The following is a 19,497-nucleotide window of genomic DNA, read 5'->3' as shown; positions in this document are numbered from 1 at the left end:
CACGGAGGAGCTGCAACAACTATTTATTCCTGTCTGGTACAAAAGCAAAATGGGTAACAGGGCCAATCCATGGCTTATAAAGGAAATTAGATGCATCCATTTGAAGGAAGTAGCATAGAGATTGGCCAAGAAAAATAATAGGTCTGATGTTTGAGAGCAGTTTCGAATTCAGCAAAGAAGGACCTCGGGATTGATTAAGATGGGGAAAACAGTACAAAAGAAAGTAAGCTTGCAGGGAACATGAAGACTGACACTACAAGGTTCTACAGTACGTGAAGAGAAAGAGATTGATGAAGACAAATGTAGGTCCCTACAGATGGAAATTGGGGAAATGTATAACAAAGGACAACGAAATAGCTGAGCAATTGCATACGTACTTTAGTTCTGTCTTCACAAAAAAATGACAGTTGTACAGGAGGTTGGTGAAGCTGCAGTTGGAGCATATGTTCTGCTTGGTCACCTTGCTCGAGGAAGGAAGTTATTAAACTGGAAAGAGTGCAGAAGAAATTTATATGGATGTTGCTCGCACTCAGTGGTCTGAGTTATAAGGAGAGGCTGAACAAGCTAGAACTTCTTTTCTTGGCAGTCTAGGAGACTGAGAGGGGATCTTATAGAACTGTCCAAAATTATGAGAGGCATACACTCAGTCTTTTTTGCCAGGGTTGGGGAATCGAGGATTTGATGGCATTAGTTTAAGTTTAGAGGGAAAAAGTACAAAAGGGAACCTGAGGGGCAATTTGATTACACAGAGGCTGGCACACATAGGCAATGAGCTGCCAGCGGAAGTGGTTGAGGTGGGTACGTTAACAACATTTAACGGCATTTTGACAAATACATGGATAGGAAAGGGTTAGAAGGATGTGGACGAAATGCAGGGAAATGGGGTTAGCATGGGTGGACATTTTGGTCAATATGGACCAATTTGGGCTAAACGACCTCTCTCTGTGCTGTAGGACCCTCTGACTCGAAGATACAAATCAAGTACCAGAAATCCTAGAGAATGCAATTTTTAGTGAGAGGGAAGAACTGAGGGAGGTCAATATTAATAGAGAAATGCTGCTGGGAAATTGAGGGGATTGAACCCGATATATCCTCAGGGCCTGATAAATCTACATCCCAGATTTTTAGAAATAGTGGATGCTTTGGTTGTCAGGATTCTTTAGATTTTGGTACAGCCCTTGCAGATTGGAGGGCAGCTATTGCCACTCCAATACTCAGAAAGAGAGGTACAGAGAAACCAGGGAATTATAGACCAGTGAGCTTCAGACCAGTAGTGGGGAAAATTATCAAATCCTTTATCAAGTACTTTATGGCAGAGCATTGAGAAAGCCGTGGCAAGATCAAAGAGAGTCAGCATGGATTTATGGAGGGGAAATCATGCTTGTCAAATCTATTGGAATTCTGTGAAGATGTAACTATCAGAATCGACAAAGGGGCACTGGTCAATATGGTATATTTGGGCTTTAAGAAAGTGTTTGATAATGTACCACTTAAGACACCACTGTACAGTATTAATGCGCATGGGATTGGGGTAGGTGTACTGAGATAGATAGAAAACAGATGGGTAGAGGGGAAACCGAGTAGGGCTTAAGGGTCCGTTTCAAATTGGCAGCCAGTAGCTAGTGGGGTGCCACAGGGACCCCAGCTATTAGCAGTTATTTTAATGATTTGAATGAAGGAATAAAATGTAATATCTCAAGGTTTACAGATGACACCAAGTTGGATAGGAGGGTGAACTGTGACGAGGATGCAGAGACCCTATGGCATGGTCTGGACAGATTTGGTGAGTGAGCAAATCAATGGCAGATGCAGTTATTTTGGATAAATGTCAGGTTATTCACTTTGGAAACAAAAGCAAGGTGGTGGATTAGTACCTGTCTGGCTGTAAATTGGGAGAGGAGAGTGACCTTGTGCACCAGTCGCTGAAGGTAAACATGCGAGTGCAGCAGGCAGTAATGAAAACAAATGTTATATTGGCCTTCATTGTGAGATGTTTCAAGCAGGGAAGTGTTGTTACAGTTATATAGAGCATTGGTGAGGCCATACCTCAAACACTGTGTGCAGTTTTGGTCTCATTTTCTGAGGAAGGGTGTTCTTGCTTGGAAATAACATACGATGATAGATTGTCCAGCTTAGGATTGTATTCGCTGGAATTTAAACGAATGGGAGTGGATCTCATTCTAACAGGACGAGACAGGTTAGATACAGGGAGGATGCTCCTGATGGTGGGTGTGTCTAGAATCAGGGGACACAGACTGAAGACTTGGGGTGGATCATTTAGGAGAGAGATGAGGGAGACATTTCTTCACCCAAAGACTGATGAGCCTGTGGAATTCATTATCACAGGAATTAGTTGATGCCAAGACATTGAATGTATTGAAGATGCGGCTCAATATAGCATTTAAGACAAATGGGTTCAAAGGGGAGTAAACAGGATGAGGTTGTTGAATTGGACGTTGAGTCATGATCATGATAATGGCAGAGCAGGCTCAAAGGGCTGAATGGACTCCTCCTGCTCCTATCTTCTATTTTTAAGAGGATATTGCCCTGAGAAAACCATGGACAGTATTAGTGCTTCCCCATTTAACTCAAAATATCACTCATCATCCCACCTGAAAAATAATATGGAGACATAACCTCTCAAATTTCAATGACACATCGCCTCCCAAGTGTCAAGATATGATGATTGAAGTGCAGCTTTGCTAATTCTTGACACAATATGTCATTTTGTTCTGTGATTGTGTGTGTGTGTCTGCAATTCTGTGTGTGTGTGTGTCTGTGTGGTGGTGTGTGCCTGTGTGCGCATGTGTCCGTGTGCGTGTATCTGTGTATGTATGTGTCTGTCTCTGTGTGGTTGTATGTGCGTGTGTGTCTGTGTGTGTCTCTGTGTGGGGGTGTGTGCATATCTGTGTCTGCTTGTGTCTCTGTTTGGGTATATGTCTGTGTGTGTGGTATCTGTGGGTGCGCGTGAGTATGTGTGCATGTACATTTCTGTGTCTGTAGCCATGTGAAGCACATCATATTTCCTTGAAACTACTTTCTTTGCCAGAGGCCACCAGCATGCTCCAGTTGCTGGAAGGTGCTCTGATGTATTTCAGATTGCGTGCCTCCATGCAATGTAACTTTGCTGCTTGATGAAAAGACTGATTCATAAGAGACAGCTTCTATCACCAATTTCGCACTAACAATTACAGAGTGTCATTATGAGTTATTGTCTTTAGTTTTAGCGTCTAAGGTCACCCTTATAGCTCATGTCAAACCAATGGAAATCTTCCCATTCATTTCTCTCAGCCAATGGGGACTCTCTCCATGTCTAGTCGATGTTCGGGGCTGTCATACCATTCTTCAGCATTCCTGAAGCTGACCCTTTGGTCCATCACTAGCTGCCTGGCTGTAGGAATCTCACCATGCGGGAAGTAAATTCACAAGTCACATGTTTCTATTCTGTCAACATGCCCAAGACACACTTGTTGGATGATTGAGGGACTCTCCATTTGAGAGGACACAAAATTCAAGAATTTGTCATGTCACTTCCAAGTCTCAGCATTCTAACTGGGATACCCTCGCCCACATCTCAATTCAACCCAACAACCCCTGCAAGTCTCCATGCAACAGCCTTTTCACTCCTCCCTCTGTATGTTCCAGGACCACAAAACTCCTTGCAAGGACATCCGTACCTCTCAGATTATTCCAGACCAGACAACCAAGAGAAAAGGAGTAAGAAAGAACTGCAGCTCAGAGTCAAAAAGCGTGGCGCTGAAAAAGCACAGCGGGTCAGGCAGTATATCCAAGGAGAAGAGTCAACGTTTGGGGCATAAGCTTTTCATGGAGTGTCCTGCCAGAAACATTGACTTTTCAGTCATAAGTGAAGACTATTGTTGGGACAAGGTCTGCTGTTAGAATTGGGCAGTGAAAAGTTAGTTGTCACTCTAATAGAACGCCATAAAACAACATTCTTGTGGATGGATTCTCTCATGCTCTAAATAAAATACAATGAACATCATTGTTATGTGAATCATGAAACAAATTGGAGAACATTAACAGACTGAGAACAAAGTCACAAAGCCAACAGTTGACACAGGAGAAGAGAACAAAGAGTACAGATAAGCAAGTTCAAGCAGAATGATCAGAGACCAGATTTGATTGAATGGCTGAGACAAAACAACAACAGATGACGAATAAATGGATATTTTCAGTTCAGAGAAATTACCTGAGCTACAATGGAAAGATGAAACACTGAAGCAATATATTGAAAAGCAGACACAGAAGTAGAATCTGAAAGCATTCCCAAATGTTACTAACCTAAAAATGATGTCTTGATGAGGACATGAAGACGATCACATATTCAGGCAGATGGGAAAGTGGCAGAAATTCATTACCAGGAACTTATAGAAAGGAGGTGTGGCATGTAGCACCTGAGCTACCTGTAGGTCATTGTGGGAGTGATAAAACTCACCAAAATACAAGAACATTTTTAATGGCCTCGAATGCATTAAGATGGAGTTTAAAGTTAATATAAATGTCATACATGTCATGCACCTGGAAAACCTCAGGCAGGAATAAAACCAGCACCTTAATACCCATCCCTGCATTTGAGGAACCTTTTACAATTCTTTGAAGAGATGACAAGTAGGTTAGACCAGGGAAACCCAGTGGATGTCGTCTACCTAGACTTCCAAAATGCCTTTGATAAGGTGCCACAAGGGAGGCTGCTGAGCAAGGTGAGGGCCCATGGTGTTCGAGGTGAGCTACTGGTATGGATTGAGGATTGGCTGTCTGACAGAAGGCAGAGAGATGGGATAAAAGATTCTTTTTCGGAATGGCAACCAGTGACAAGCGGTTTCCCGCAGGGTTCAGTATTGGGGCCGCAGCTGTTCACGTTATATATTAATGATCTGGATGAAGGGACCGGGGGAATTCTAGAGAAGTTTGCCGATGATACAAAGTTAGGTGGACAGGCAGGTAGTACTGAGGATGTGGGGAGGCTGCAGAAGCATCTAGACAGTTTGAAAGAGTGGTCCAGGAAATGGCTGATGGAATTCAATGTGAGCAAATGCGAGGTCTTGCATTTTGGAAAAAAGAATACAAGCATGGACTACTTTCTAAACGGTGAGAAAATTCATAAAGCCAAAGTACAAAGGGATCTGGGAGTGCTAGTTGAGGATTCTCTAAAGGTAAACATGCAGGTTGAGTCAGTAATTAAGAAAGCGAATACAATGTTGTCATTTATGTCAAGAGGGTTGGAATATAAAAGCTCTGTTGTGCTACTGAGACTTTATAAAGCTCTGGTTAGGCCCCATTTGGAGTACTGTGGCAAGCTTTGGTCCCCACACCTCAGGAAGGACATACTGGCACTGGAGCGTGTCCAGTGGTGATTCACACGGATGATCCCTGGAATGGTAGGTCTAACATACGAGGAATGGCTGAGGATCCTGGGATTGTATTCATTGGAGTTTAGAAGATTAAGGGGAGATCTAATAAAAACTTACAAGATAATACATGGCTTGGACAGGCTGGACACTAGGAAATTGTTTCCGTTAGGCGAGGAGACTAGGACCCATGGACACAGCCTTGGAATTAGAGGTGGTAAATTCAGAGCAGAAATGTGGAGACATTTCTTCAGCCAGAGAGTGGTGGGCCTATGGAATTCATTGCCGCAGAGTGCAGTGGAGGCCGGGACGCTAAATGTCTTCAAGGCAGAGATTGACAAATTCTTGATGTCACAAGGAATTAAGGGCTACGGGGAGAATGCGGGTAAGTGGAGTTGAAATGCCCATCATCCATGATTGAATGGCGGAGTGGACTCGATGGGCCGAATGGCCTTATTTCCGCACCTATGTCTTATGGTCTTATGGTCTTACAAGGGTCTTAACTGATTCAGTAGGTCCCCTACATAAAACAAAAAGTGGGAATCAGTATTTGTTAACAATAATAGATGAGCCCATTAGATTTGCAGGGGCTATTCAATTTGTGCAATACCACTGCTAGAAGATTGTAGAAGAGTTACTCCAGTGTTTAACTCAATAAAGACTACCCACAGAGATACAACCAGATCAAGGATCAAATTTTACATCAAATTTATGGAGGGGAGTGTTAGAAAGGTGGCATCAAACTTCAAAGACCATTAGCAAATTTAGAGAAGACCATATTGAGGGCTTATATTCAAGATAATCCAACCAACTGAATAAAGGAATTCCATTTGCACATCTTGCCAATAGGGATGTCCCAGCCTCCACTGCACTCTGCCCCGGGTACAACAGAGAGTTACAAGGGTACATAAATTTAAGGTGAAGAGTGGAAGGTATAGGGGAGACTTCAGGGGTGGGTCTTTACCCGGAAAGTAGTGGGGGCATGGAATGCGCTGCCTGTGGGAGTGGTAGAGTCAGAATCTTTGGTGACCTTTAAGCAGCAATTGGATAGGTACATGGATGGGTGCTTAAGCTAGGACAAATGTTCGGCACAACATCGTAGGCCGAAGGGCCTGTTCTGTGCTGTATTGTTCTATGTTCTATGTTCTATGTTCTAAATGAATCTGCCTCATTCAGTCCATTTGAATGAGTGTTGGGGCATGAGCTCAGAGGACCACTGAAATTAAATAAGGAGAAATTAGTGAGTTAGAGTTCAGCTACCACATATTTGAACTGTGTATCAAATTTTAGGGAATGATTAAATTGACTGGGAGTTGGCTAGATGGCATTTAAAAGTAGCACAGCACGTGATGAAGCAGGAAGCAGACAAGAGATTGAAAATTTGCAATTTTTTGAACATGGATAAAATGTTAGTGTTACTTCCAGTTGAACCTATAAAAGCAAGATTTAGTGGAACTTATCAAAGTGAAATAAAATTGAGTGAGGCGAATTATTTGATAAGGACTGCAGATAGAAAGCAATCTCAGTGTGTCATGTGAATATGCTCAAATTATAATTTGATACTGTGACAAAGCTGTTACTTTAACAAGGTTAGGTTGTCATTCGGTCTTTTTTCTTCTGGAGGTCATAAAAACACAGGTTCGGAAAAGTCTGAGTTTGGAAGGGTTTCAGGGCCAATTTGACAATAGCTAACAGATACTGCCTCAGGCAGAATGCTTTCAAGGTTAGAAAACAAACACTTGTATATTGAAAGGGGAGCGGCCAGTTCTCCCAGCTCAGCTTATCTCTGGTTTAGTTTATTTTATCAATCGTGTGAAGAAAGACTGCTGGACCCAAGAAGCAGGTCCAGGCTGGTAACCTCTCTCAGGTGTCTGTCCTGTGATAACTTGTGTTTGATATGACCTTGTGTGCCAAGGGATGCTTGTAAGGATGTTGCAAGTATCTTGGAACAGATACACTGTTAGGTTTTAGGATAGGGTAAGTTATTTGGTATTCTGTTTCTGTTCATTGTGTTTCATTCAGTAATCTTCTAAATAAATCCTGTTTGGATTACAATGAGGTGGCTTAACCAGCTGATTCTCTCCTTGAATATCCACTGTACACCTTCTCAAAACAACTAGCAAAGTTAGGGTCTGGGCTAACTTTTTGAAATGTTTTAAGGGGTTTGGTCTGGTCCATATCAATCGAGAAGGAAAGTAAAAAGATAATGTGTTACTGGATACAACACGCGTGACGAAGTGAGTTCACAGGTTTCTGAATTGGACTTTCCTAAAATTAAAATGGACAATGAGGATGTTCTCAAAATTTGGAATAAATTATTGAGGTGCCTTCCACCAGAAATCAAAGTGACCTGAAAGAGTTATTGCTATTGCATTGTGAGATATGTCGGAATAAGCTGGGAAATACTAATTTAATTATGCATGATATAGATATAGGAAATGCTGTTCCAATTAAGCAACATCCTTATAGATTTACACCAAAGAAAGTTGGTATAGGTTCAAAGACAACTTGAACTCATGTTCCAAAAGAACAGCATGAAAGGGAGTTGCAGCAATTGGAGCTCAGTCATAGTAATGGTGCCACAACCAGATGATTGCGTGCAGCCGATTGCAACGTTAATGCACTTGCAGCGTCTGATTCATATCCAATTCGACATTGAGAAAACTGTATTGAAAATGTAGAACAAGCAACTTATATTTGTAATTTGGACTTGCTCAGAGGATACTGGCAGGTACCTTTATCCGAAGGAGTGAAGACAATTTTGACTTTTGTAACAATGAATGGACATTACCAACTTAAAGTCATAGAGTCATAGAGATGCACAGCATGGAAACTGACCCTTCCGTCCAATCCGTCCATGCCGACCGGATATCCCAACCCAAACTTGTCCCAGCTGCCAGCGCCCGGCCCATACCCCTCTAAACCCTTCCTATTCATATACCAATCCAGATGCCTTTTCAATGCTGCAATTGTACCAGCCTCCACCACTTCCTCTGGCAGCTCATTCCATACACGTACCACCCTCTGTGTGAAAACGTTGCCCCTTAGGTCTCTTTAATATCTTTTCTCTCTCACCCTATACCTATGTCCTCTAGTTCTGAACTCCCTAACCCCAGGGAAAATACTTTGTCTATTTATCCTATCAATGCCCCCTCATAATTTTGTAAACCTCTATAAGGTCACCCCTCAGCCTCCGACGCTCCAGGGAAAACAGCCCCAGCCTATTCAGCCTCTCTCCGTAGCTCAAATCCTCCAACCCTGGCAACATCCTTGTAAATCTTTTCTGAACATTTTCAAGGTTCACAACATCTTTCCAATAGGAAGGAGACCAGAATTGCACACAATATTCCAACAGTGGCCTAACCGTTGTCCTGTACAGCTGCAACATGACCTCCCAACTCTGTACTCAATACTCTGACCAATAAAGGAAAGCATACCAAACACCACCTTCACTATCCTAACTACCTGCAACTCCATTTTCAAGGAGCTATGATCCTTCACTCCAAGGTTTCTTTGTTCAGTAACACTCCCTCGGACCTTATCATTTAGTGTACAAGTCCTGCTAAGATTTGCTTTCCCAAAATGCAGCACCTCACATTTATCCAAATTAAACTCTATCTGCCACTTCTCAGCCTATTGGCCTATCTGGTCCAGATCCTGTTGTAATCTGAGGTAACCCTCTTCGCTGTCCACGACACCTCAAATTTTGGTGTCATCTGCAAACTTATAACTGTACCTCTTATGCTCGCATCCAATTCATTTAAGTCATGCAATTTGATTTGGAAAATGCGCCAGCCACATTTGAAAGGCTAACTAATAAAGTAATTTCTGGGTTATCCAATTGTACGGTGTACATTGACAACCTTGTGATCTTTTAGTCATAAACGGAAGGAACATTTGCAGCATTTATTGGAAGTATTCAATTGACTTTGGGAGGCAGGCTGGTGATAAACCTGGCTAAGTGTGAATTCGAGAGAAAGTGAGGGCTGCAGATGCTGGAGATCAGAGCTGAAAATGTGTTGCTGGAAAAGCGCAGCAGGTCAGGCAGCATCCAAAGAACAGGAGAATCGATGTTTCGGCCATAAGCCCTACTTCAGGAAGGGCTTATGTGTGAATTCGCCAAATTCCGAGTCATGTTCCTCGGTCATGTTGTCAGGCATAGGCAGATGGCCCCGACCATGCCATTGACAACGACAGCAGGACTATGACTTCTGGGAATGAAAAGGTTTACCAGAAGTTTGTACCAAATTGTAATAGCGTGGTTGCTCCACTGATTGACTAATTGAAGAAGTGCAGGAAATTTCAGTGGACAGTAGAATGTCAGAAGGCATGTGCCAACCTGAAAGCTGTGTTAACCATTGCCCCAGTGTTAGCTATGCCGAATTGCACAAAGCTACTCAAGATGGCTACTGATGTGAGTGATATGAGTGTTGGTGCTGTATTCTTACAAGATGACAATGAGAAGATAGAAAGCCCCATTGGGTATTTCTTCAGGAAATTGAATATTCATCAGAAATATTCCACGATTGAGAAGGAGACCTTGAGCTTGGTGTTCCAACATTTCAACATTTGTATTGTCAGTAATGGGTCTTGGTCAATTGTCTGTACTGATCATAACCCATTAAAGCTTTTGGAGAAATGTAAGGGCTGCACTTCCAGATGGTTTACATGGAGCTTGTCACTGCAGCCATTCAATTTGAAAATGATACACGTGGCAGGATAAGAAAATGTATATGCGGAAGTCTTGTCACAACTTGGATAATGTAAGATGGAGGATTTGGTGGCAGGAGTAAATGGACAGAAACAGAATGCTGTAGTGAATACTTGCACGGTTACAGTTGATGCAATGTGTATATATTGTCACGTAATAATAGATTAAGACTAAGGTTTTTAAAATGAAATCATCTTTGTCTCTTATTAATATTGCAGTACAATTACAATACTGGTACCAAACCAACAATGTGGAAAATTGCCCAGGATGTCCTGTACATAAAAAAGGACAAATTCCAGCCAATTAATGTCCCATCAGTCTATTTCTCAATCATCAGTAAAGTGATGGAAAGTGTCATGAACAGTGATATAAAGCTACACTTGCTCAGCAATAAGCTGCTCAACATCCTGCGGGGTTATCATTGACCAGAAACTCAACTGCACTTGCCAGAAACACAGTAGCTACAACAGCAGGACAGAAGCTAGGAATACTGTAGCAAGGAATACTGCAGCCTGTCCACCATCCACAATGTACAAGTTGGAAGTGTGATGGAATTCTCCCAACTTGCCTGGATGGGTGCAGCCCCATCAAGACTCAAGACGTTTGGCACCATCCAGGAAAAGCAGCCCACTTGATTGTCACCACATCCACAAGTGTCCACTCCCTCCACCACACATGCTCAGTACTGACTGCTGCTGCTACTATCTACAAGATGCACTGCAGAAATTCACCGAGGATCCTCAAACAGCACCTTCCAAACCCACAACCACTTCCATTTAGAAGAACAAGGGCAGCAGATGTGTGGGAACTCCACTATCTACAGTTCCCCTCCAAGTCATGCATCATCCTGACTTGAAAATATAACGCCATTCCATCACTGTCACTGGGTCAAAGTCCTGGAATTCCCTCCCTAATTACATTGGGGGTTAACCCACAGCAGTTCAAGAAGTCAGCTCACCCCACCTTCTCAAGGGCAACTAAGGACATGCATAAAATGCTGGCAAGCCAGCGACACCCACACCCCATAAGATAAATAAAAGATAATAGTTCAGTGTGTGTGTGTGTGTGTATGAGAGAGAGAGAGAGAGAGAGAGAAAGACCATACCTGAGTGTGTGTGTCTCTCTGTGTGTAAGAGAGAGAGAAAAACACTGTGCCTGAGCGTGTGTGTGTAAGAGATTGAGTCAGAGAGACAGAGAGAGAGAGAGAGACCATGCATCTGCGTGTGTGTGTGAGAGAGAGATAGCGAAAGACTGTTTGTGTGTGTGTGTGTCGGGGCAGGGGGAGTGGGAGTGTGGTGATGGGAGGATGCTGTTATCTTAAATATGTTATTTTGTCCTGTGTTTTTTTGAAGAGAGATTGTAAGGGCAGAGGTGCCAAAAAGTCCAGAGTGTTTGTAGCTTTTTCTTTAAAAAACTTTAACAATGGAAAAGGAGTGGCCAGTTCAGGTTCTTCCAGTTTTGGTCTAGCTGTAGCATTCCCAAGATGTTTTGAGTATCAGAAGGTTGCAAGCTTCAGTAAATGATTCCAAACTGAGCACTCGGGCATTTCTCTGGATGTTGTTCTCTCCTGCCTGTACGAATATGAGTTTGAATTTACGTTTTTGCCAAGGGGTGTGTTTATGAGATGTTACAATATTGGAACAGGAAATTAGTAAGTTACTGTATCAAGTAGTAGGTTATGTTTTCCGATCGTTTAGTTATTCTTAATGCCACTTTCTTTTGTTTGTGTTTCAGCCGTAGTGCTTAAGTGAATTCTGTGAGGCTTAATGCCGAGTGGTTTAACCAGTTGCATCACACCTGGAACATCAATGTCACATTTGCCTTTAGACAAAGAAAACCTTATTTATCCTATCCATGCCTCAATGATTTTACAAACCTCTGCAAGGTCACCCCTCAGCCACCGACGCTCCAGGGAAAACAGCTGCAGCTTCTTTAGCCTTTCCTTGTCGCTCAAACCGTCCAACCCTGGCAACATCCTTGTATATCTTTTCTGAAACCTTTCAAGTTTCACAGCATCCTTCCTTTACGAGGGAAATTGCACGCAATATTTTAACAGTGGCCTAACCATTGCCCTGTATAGCTGCAACATGACCTCCGAACTCCAATACTCAATGCTCTGACCAACAAAGGGAAGCATACTCAATGCCTTCTTCACTATGCTGTCTTCCTGGGACTACACTTCCACGGAACTATGAACTCCAAGGTTTCTTTGATCAACAACACTCCCCAGGAAATTACCATGAAGTGTGTAAGCCCAGCCCTGATTTGCCTTTCCAAAATGCAGCACCTTCTATTTATCTAAATTAAACTCCATCTACCAACCTTTGGCCCATTGGCCCATCTGATCAAGATCCTGTTATACTTTGAGGTAACCTTCTTCGCTGTCCATTACACCGACAATGTTGGTGTCATCTGCAAACTTACTACATATACCTTCTATGTTCACATCCAAATCTTAAATGTAAATGATGAAAAGCAGTGGATCCAGCACTGATCCTTGTGGTACATCACAGGTCACAGGCCTCCAGTCTGAAAATCAAACATCCACCACCATCCTCTGTCTTCTACCTTCAAGCCAGTTCTGTATCTAAGTTTCTAGTTCTCCCTGTATTCCATGAGATCTAACCTTGCTAGCCAGTCTCCCATGGGGAACCTTGTCGAACGCCTTACTGAGGTTCATATAAATCACGCCTCCTGCTCTGCTCTCATCAAATCTCTTTGCTCCTCATTCAAAAAACTCAATCAAGTTTGAGAGACTTGATTTCCCACGCACAAAGCCATATTGACTATCCCTAATCAGTCCTTGCCTTTCCAAATACATGTAAATCCTGTCCCTCAGGATTCCCTTCAACTGCAACGCACCTCCCCCCCGCCTCCCCCCCCTCCCCGCCCCCAATGATAACAGGCTCACTGGGCTACAGCACCCTGGCTTTCCATACCACCTTTCCTAAATAGTGGCATCATGTTAGTCAACCTGCTGCCTTCCAGCACCTCATCGTGACTATCGATGATAAAAATATCTCAGCAATGGGTCCAGCAATCACTTCCCTAGCTTCCTACAGAGTTCAAGCGTACACCTGATCATGTCCTGGGGATTTACCCACATTTATGTCTTTTAAGACATCCAGCACCCTCTCCTCTGTAATATGGACATTTTTCAAGATGTCACTATCTATTTCCCCACATTCTATTTCTTCCATGCCCTTCTCCACAGTAAACACTGACGCAAATACTCCTTTAATATCCCTATCCCATCTCTTGCAGTTTGTCACATAGGCTGCCTTGCTGATCTTTGAAGGGCCCTATTCTCTCCCTAGTTACCCTTTTGTCCTAAATGCTTTTTTTTGTAGAATCATCTTGGATTCTCCTTAACCCCATTTGCAAAATCTATCTCATGCCCCTTTTTTGCCCTCCTGATTTCACTCTTAAGTATAATCCTACTGCCCTTATACTTGAAGAATTCACTCAATCTCTACTGTCTATACCTGACGTATGCTTCCTTCTCTTTCTTGAGCAAACCTTCAATTTCTCGAGTCATCCAGCATTCCCCACACCTACCATCCTTGCCTTGCACCCCAATAGGAACATACTGTCTCATTATCTCATTTTTGAAGCCTACTCATTTTCGAACCATCCCTTTACCTGCAAAAATCCGCATATAATCACATTTTCAAAGTTCTTGCCTCATACTGCCAAAATTGTCCTTCATCCAATTTCGAACTTTAACAGTTAGATCCTGTCTATCCTTTGCCAGTCCTATTTTAAAACTAATATAATTATGGTCGCTGGCACCAAAGTGCTCCCCCACTGACACCTGCCCTGCCTTATTTCCCAAGCTTTGCACCTTCTCTGGTAGGTACATCCACATACTGAATCAGAAAATCTTCTTGTACACACTTAACAAATTCCTCTCCTCGGGTGCTCCGGTTTCCTCCCTCAGTCCAAAGATGTGCAGGTTAGGTGAATTGGCCACGCTAAATTGCCTGTAGTGTTAGGTGAAGGGGTAAACGTAAGGGAATGGGTCTGGGTGGATTGCTCTTCGGAGGATCGGTGTGGACTTGTTATGCCGAAGGTCCTGTATTCCACAGTGTAAGTAATCTAATCTAATCTAATCTAACCTTATCTAATCTAATCTAAACCCTTCGCACTATTCCAGTTCCAGTCTACATTTAGAATGTTAAAATTCCTTACCATAACACCTTATTATTCTTAAGATAACTGAGATCTCCTTACAAATTTGTTACTCAATTCCCCACTGATTATGTGGAGCTCTATAGTACAATCTCAAATTGATAATAGTCCCTTTCTTATTTCTTACTTCCACCCAAATGACTTCCTGGATGTATTCCCAGGAATATCCTCCCTAATTACAGTCATAATGTTATCCCTGATCAAAAATGGCACTCCTCCTCCTCTCCTGCCTCCCTTTCTATCCTTCCTGAAGTATTTGTATCTTGGAACATGAAGCTGCCAGTCCTGCCCATCCTTGAGCGACATTTCTGCAATTGCTCTGATATCCCAGACCCACGTTCCTAACCATGCCCTGAGTTCATCTGCCTTCCGTGCTAGGTCTCTTGCATTGATGAAAATGCAGTTTGATTTATCAGTCTGACGTTGTTCTCTGCTTCGTTCCTGCCTGCCCTGACTGTTTGACTTGCTCCTTTTCCCAACTGTACCAGTGTTATATTGATCTCTTTCCTCACTATCGCCCTGGGTCCCATCTCTCTGCCCACCTTATTAATTTAATTCCTCCCAAGTATTTGCAGCAATCTCCCTGCCAGTGTATTAGTCCCTTTTCAATTCAGGTGCAATTCATCCCTCTTATATGGGTCACTCCTACTCAGGAAGAGCTTCCAATGATCTAAAATGTGAATCTTTCTCCCTTACACCAGCTCCGCAGCTACACATTAATCTCGGATACCACCTTCCCTCCCCTTCCTGGGCCTCTCCATCTCCATCAACAGTTTCGGACTCAAAACTGACATCTTCTACAAACCCACTGGCTCCCACAGCTAAACAAGGACAGAATCCCCCTGATCTACACGTTCCACCCCCCCCCCCCCAACCTTCGGATACATTTCATCATCCTCCGCCATTTCCGCCACCTACAAATGGACCCCAGCACCAGAGGTGTATTTCCCTCCACAGCAGGTGTATCTGCTTTCCGTAAACACCATTCCCTCCGCCACTCCCTTGTCAGGTCCACACCCCACATCCCACCAACCCACCCTCCCTCCTGGCACTTCCCTCTCTCACCACAGGAATTGCAAAACCTGTGTCGCCAAACCCAACTCTCATTTCCCAAATGCACCAAAGCAGCCTTCCACATCCATCAGAGCTTTCGCTGCACTTCCACACATGTCATTTACTGTATCCATTGCTCCCGATGCAGTCTCCTCTATATCGGGGATACAGGTCACCTACTTGCTGAGCGCTTCAGAGAACATCTCCGGGACAGGCGCACCAACCAACCCCACCACTGTGGCTGAAAACCTCTCAACTCCCCCTCCCACTCCGCCAAGGACATGCAGTTCCTGGGCCTCCTCTATCACTAAACCCAAAACCAATCGACACCTGGAGAAATAATGCCTCACATTCTGCCTTGGGACATTGAAACCACACACTATCAATGTGGATTTCACCAATTTCCTCATTTTTCCACCCCCTCACCATCCCCCCCAATCCCAGCCCCAACATTCAAAATCGGCACCACCCTCATGACCTGTCCTATCTGTCAATCTTCCTTCCCACCTATTCACTCCACCCTCCCCTCCGACATTTCACTTTTACCCCCAACTCCATCCATCTAATGCTCTCTCATCTACCTTTCCCCATGCCCACGCCACTCCCATTTATCTCTCCACCCCTTGGCTCACAGCCTCATTCCTGATGAGGGGCGTCTGCCTAAAATGTCGATTCTCCTTCTGCTCAAATGCTGCCTGACCTGTTGTGCTTTTCCAGCACCACGTTCTCGACTCTGATCTCCAACATCTGCAGTCTTCACTTTTTCCTAGACGTTCATCTGCTCGATCCTCCTATTCCTAGCCTTATTTGCTCACAGCATCAGGAGTAATCCAGATATTACTACCCTCGAGGACCTCCTTTCAAAACTCCTGCCTAACTTTCTATCTCCTTTCTTCAGCATCTCATCCTTTTTCCTTCCTGTGTTATTTGTTCCAGTGTGCACAGTGACCTGCTGCTGGTCCCACTGCCCTTTGAGAATATTCTGCCTTGATCTTGGAAACAGGGAGGCAACACATGATTCTGATTTCTCGCTGTTGGCCGCAGAAACATCTGTCTGTGCCTCTGACTAGAGAGTCCCCTCTCACAATCGATCGCTTGGTACCTGACATACCCCTCGTTACATTACAGCCTGTCTCGGTCCCAGAAACTTGGCTGTTCATGCTGCATTCTCCTGAAAGGCAATCGCCCCCTACATTTTCCAAAACAACATACTTGTTTGAGATGGGGTTAGCCACAGGAGACTCCTGCACTACCTGCCTCCCTCTCCTAATTTTCCTGCTTTTTCTCCCTTCCTTAAAACTACCATCCATCAGATGCCCCTAGTTCCTTTAAATTCCTCATTGCCTCAAACTGCCGCTCCAACTGATCGATGCGATCTGATAGGATTCAGAACCAAACACACTTACTGCTGATATAATCATCAGTATTAAGGAGACTCTCCATAATCTCCAACAGCTGACAGGAAGAGCACATCACTCCACTCAAGGCCATCTTTGTACCTTAACAACCTACAGAAAATAGCATAGTCTTATGCACTAAAAAAAAGTAATCCAGGCTAACTTAGTATCTATGTTTCATATTTTTAAATTTTAATCAAAGGACAGATCTCAAAAAAACACTCACTATTAAAAATGACAGCAATATTACACTTAAAAACCATGCATGTATCTGCTCCTGTGCTGTGTGCTCTCCAATATAGGTTCCTCGAACGTCAGCTGTGAATTTCACTGTTTGTCGATTTGTCTTCAACGTACTCCAACATCTGGAAACACTTGAACTCAAACAGCAAAGGCAGTAACTGTGCAGATTTACTGCTGTGTCAGTTAGCAGTGTAAGATTCTTTCTTTCTCTCTCTCTCTCTCTCTCTCCCTGACCATGTGGTCACTACCTTTGTTCATTTCCTCCTTTTTAAAGTGCCATTGTTTGGATCTTTTCTCCCAAACTTCCAAAACAATGCAACAGCTTAAAAAACAGTAATTACTGCTTGTGGAATTCGAGGAACTCACTTCTAACACCGAAAATAATCCAAAAAGCGAGCAGTTCGTACAGCCAAAACTTTTCCCATCCTCCATCTTGGATTACCCAAATCCTGATAGTTTTTGCTCCATCTCCATGTCAATCCTTATCACTCATCAATTGGTTTTCCCTGTTTCAGTTTGCTTACTTGTCTTCTAATCCTGACGAGTGCAGGGCAGAAATGTTCAATTTTGTTTTTCTTTTAGCAACATTTCGGTTTTGTTCAGTTCTATAACAATAATTCACTACCTTTTTTTAAAGACCTTCCCACTTCTCTAATGGCTACATTTATTGCCTTCAGTTGTGAGGAATATTTGTCCCTATTCTCGAAGAAACTGAGTCCATCTTGTACCAACCTGGTTGAATGTCAGACAGATCAGGGAGTCAGGTATCATTCACTCCAGACTTATACTGACAAGGAAATCCCAGACTTCAGTCATGTCTTCTCTTATTTCTCACCAGCTATTCCTTAAAATACTGAAACTTTACTGTCCTCCAGTCCATTTCTGGAGTTCTTAATCCATGAACCTTCAACCTTCAGTAGGGCCAATGGTGAAATGCCACAGTGTGGGTGATCCCTTCAAAAAGGAACTAACTTGCATCAGAGATGCTAAAATGGCTCAATATGCTCAAATGCAAAACTAATTTATTTGACTTTTATCCAAAATATTAAACCTGTCTCACACAGGTTAATTAACCTGAGCATAAACAAACTCAGTGAACATGGCTTGGGCCTGGATGTAGTTAACAGCACAATCTCATTGCTGTAGTTCGTTATGAACACGTCGGTGTCTCAGCAGGTGGAATGAGTGAGCAAACCCTTCTTACACACAGAGCAGGTGAATGGCCTCTCCCTGGAGTGAACTCACTGATGTTTGATGTCAGATGATTGACTGAACCTGGTCCTGCAGTGAGAGCCCCAGAAAGGTTTCTCATCATTGTGAACATGTTGGTGGGACATCAGTTTCCTGGAACTTTTAAAGCGCTTCCCACAGTCTGGACATTTAAAAGGCCTGGTCTCAGTGTGAACTCACTAGCCACCCAGTAGGGCAGAAGAGTGAGTAAAACCCTCCCTAAACACAGCGCAACAAAATGGTCTCACCCTTGTGTGAACTCACCGGTGTTTTTGCACATAGCATATGGTACAGAATGCCTTCTCATTCGGCTCAGGGGAACGGTCTGGGTTTGCCGATATATCTGCAGCTGGATGACTGAATGCCGCAGTCAGAGCAGGTTCTCGGCCTCTACCCAGTGTGATCTCGCTGGTGTGTAGGGAGTTGAAATGATTGCCTGAACTTAATGCCGCAGTGAGAACTCCTGAATGGTCTCTCCTCTGTTCGAATACGTCAATGGCACATCAGTTGCCCAGAATTTCTATGGCATTTTCCACAGTCTTGTCATTTTAAAAGTTCTTTTATCTGGGTGAACTCTATGGTCTGCCTGCAGTTGGGAAGACTGAGTGAATCCCTTCCCACACATAGAGCAGATGAATGGCTTTTCCTCAGTGTGAGTGCATTGATGAATTTCCAGTTGAGGTGGGGATTTGAATCCTCCTTCACTGTGAGAAACAAAAGCTCACTCACTTTAATAATTTCAGTCCGAGACCAAATATCTGAATCAGCCGTTTATTTGTACACTTGCAAGTGGGTGCCCTGTCCAATTGCCAGGTACGGCAATTAGAAATGCACAGTATATCCCAATGAACTCTTGCAATTTATACAGTTTCTTTTCCCATATGTTTTCCTTATTCCATTGTTTGTTCCCTGCTTCGCTTACGTCACTCATTTCCTTAAGACTGATCCCTCAACTTCTGTTTATCCTGTCTTGTCCGTGACAAACTCTTATCTCTGACTCCCATAAGGGTGTTTGACGTCAGTCTACCGTAGGTTATTGATTAGGCATATCTTTTCTTCTATCAGCATCTATTTCCATCCAGAGGCCACTTTGACCTCTTTGATTAGGGTTTGTTCCTGTGTCTCCGTGTAAGGGGGAAACAGATGCTTTCCTGTTTGCCCATATATCCACCATTGTTCTGTATTCACGTCTCATGCTAACATATCCTTTCTTTTTGCTGAATATGTATTTTCTCATTCCTGTTCTGTATCAGAATTTATAGTTGCAGAAATAACATTAATTCATTTATATCCCACAATTTCC

This window comes from Chiloscyllium plagiosum, unplaced genomic scaffold (genome assembly GCF_037043375.1).
Source record: "Chiloscyllium plagiosum isolate Xiang-an unplaced genomic scaffold, Cpla_swu_hap1 HiC_scaffold_38, whole genome shotgun sequence".
NCBI lineage: Eukaryota > Metazoa > Chordata > Chondrichthyes > Orectolobiformes > Hemiscylliidae > Chiloscyllium > Chiloscyllium plagiosum.
This window is presented reverse-complemented; position numbering follows the sequence as displayed.